At 35.2% G+C, this 2,352-nt stretch overlaps 1 long non-coding RNA gene across 1 annotated transcript; it reads left to right on the top strand.

Annotated features, from left to right (window-relative positions):
* Positions 1-9: 9 nt before the first annotated feature.
* On the top strand, positions 10-2,248 carry LOC107736717 (uncharacterized). The gene is made up of 3 exons (XR_001639721.1): positions 10-177; positions 1,332-1,349; positions 2,186-2,248. It is a non-coding gene; the product is annotated as an uncharacterized LOC107736717 (long non-coding RNA).
* Positions 2,249-2,352: the final 104 nt, after the last annotated feature.

The raw sequence follows: 2,352 nt of genomic DNA, 5'->3' as shown, positions 1-2,352 counted from the left end.
GTGTTGGAGTGAGATGCACTGACTCCTGGCAAACTGCAGCATTCCTTGTCATCCTCCGCTCTCTTCCGAGGCTTTGGCCAGTCATGCGGTTACTACGGAAAATCCTCATCCTTTTGGGTGCTTGCCTTAATATGAGCTGCAGGTATCAGAGTAATGCCCTGGATATTCCACTTGAAGGTAAGTTGAATAAATGACTTCCTGTTCTATGTATTTTCTTCTGCAGTATTCTAGTAATGTCTTACCTGTTTATATGACAAGATTTTCAGTACTGTTTGTTTAATTGTTTGCTGTGTGCACAATCTGGCCTGTATTTATGCTTTCTGGAAGAACATTGAGCTATGGAAGCCTGTTTTCACCTTAAAAAATTAAAAAATGTGACTTCATTTCTCATAATTGCAACTTTATTTTCAAAATTGCAACTTAATTGTTACTTAATTCCTTACAGATTCTACTTTATATCTCACAGTTGCAACATCCTGTCTCAAAATTGTGAAATTATCTCATGATTGCGACTTTGAAACTAAATTGTTATTCCATTTGCAGAAATTACAACTTCATATAATTTCAGTTGCGACTTTATATATCATATGTGACTTATCTCACAATATCCCACAACTGAGACTTCATATTCATATTATTTGTGATTTCATGTCTCATTTATGTCCCACAATTAAATTTTTTCAGGCAGTTTCTGAAATGCTACTTTATATCTCACAATCGCTTTTATATCTCACATTTGCCACTTTATTTCTCACAATTGTCTTTATAACTCACAATTGTGGCTTCATGTCAATTGGGACTTAACATCTCACAAACACGACTGCATACAGTATATTAAAAATGCATAATTGTGACTTTTTCGATCACACTTTTTTTGTTTATTTTTTTACATTTATCACATAATTGCTTTATTTTTTACTCAGAGAGGGAAGCAGACTTCCATAGTGAGCACACTGTTCTTACAACTAATCTGTTTGAAACTAGGTGTTTGTATGCAGATTCACTCAAGCTGAGAGCAGGTATAATTTATTGCTAGGGCTATGTATTTCACCGTTTCCATGGAAACCAAATAAAAGTGTATTTTGTTGCTGTTAAATTATTCACAATATATCTTTAGGGCTTGAAAGATATCTTAGGGGAACACAATGTTCTTATTTTTTTCTCTCTTCTGCGTTAATTTAATCAAACATGGACCTGTATTTAATTGTTTGATGTCAATTAATTATTTGTTAGCAGTTCAACAGAAGTAATATCTATATGGTTCTAACAAATCCCTGCACGTTTGTTTCTCTGTGTTCTTCGTGTTCTTCTTGCTGCGGTGGATTTGTTAGTTTTAGCACGTGTGAACAGTAAGTTTGCAATGCCACCCCATCCATAGAACTAGAAACTTCCATCCATAGAGGCCATTATCATCCACCAACCATGAGATTTCTTTTAAAAATCATGCATAAATGCAGAGATTTGCTCTTTTGTTGGGGACATTTACAATGAAGTACTACTGCCTTGATACTATGGTATCAGATGGGGATACCATGGTACTTCATAATTATCATATTCAAGTCCCTTGATGGTACTTGATGGTATTTGGATACTATTGTACTACTATGGTACATCCTGAATGGTATTCTTTTATCATACAATCTTATAAAAAATTTTACTTTTTGTGAACAGTCTCATTCAAATTAGTTATATTTCATAGAAACAAATTAAACCTTGTGGTTACTAGAGTAGAAATGTTAACAAGAATGTTCCTTCAAAACAAAGCATTTAGATGATTTTTAGAGTGTGTTTTTTTTTCTGTGCATAGTGGACAACTTCCAACAACAGAGCCAGCAAACCACTTTACAAATTGTAACTCATACCATCACTCCATCATGATTTTGATTATGCATATCCAATTTTACACTCAAGCTGTATTAGCCATTAGTTTCTTCCTGATCTAAACCACAAACAAACTCTCATTGACATTATTTGACCGGATCATTTGCCATTGCCTCATAACAACTCACTCTTTGGCCAACAACACAATCAATGATTCAATATCTAATTGATCAAAACAGTTGATCTGATTGTGGAAAGTCATTACGATTGAACCAAAGCCATTTCACATTTGCATGCCACCATTTTTCCTCCTATATGCATAATCTACTGAGCACTTCCTCTCTCTGGCTGTTTCTTTGTCTAGTGGAGCAGCTGCCCACAATTACAGAGCACTCACCTGCCTCTCTGGTCGCCTTTCCTTTCGAAGAGAGCTTCCCCATGAAGTGTGAGGCCACAGGAAACCCTGGAACGGAGTAAGCAATATACACACACAAATATGCTACTATTCAAATATTTAGTGTGATAGTGTGA

This window comes from Sinocyclocheilus rhinocerous, unplaced genomic scaffold (genome assembly GCF_001515625.1).
Source record: "Sinocyclocheilus rhinocerous isolate Xijiao unplaced genomic scaffold, SAMN03320098_v1.1 C36911659, whole genome shotgun sequence".
Taxonomy (NCBI): Eukaryota; Metazoa; Chordata; class Actinopteri; order Cypriniformes; family Cyprinidae; genus Sinocyclocheilus; species Sinocyclocheilus rhinocerous.
Note: the sequence above shows the minus strand (reverse complement) of the source record. Positions and strands in the feature narration are given on the sequence as shown.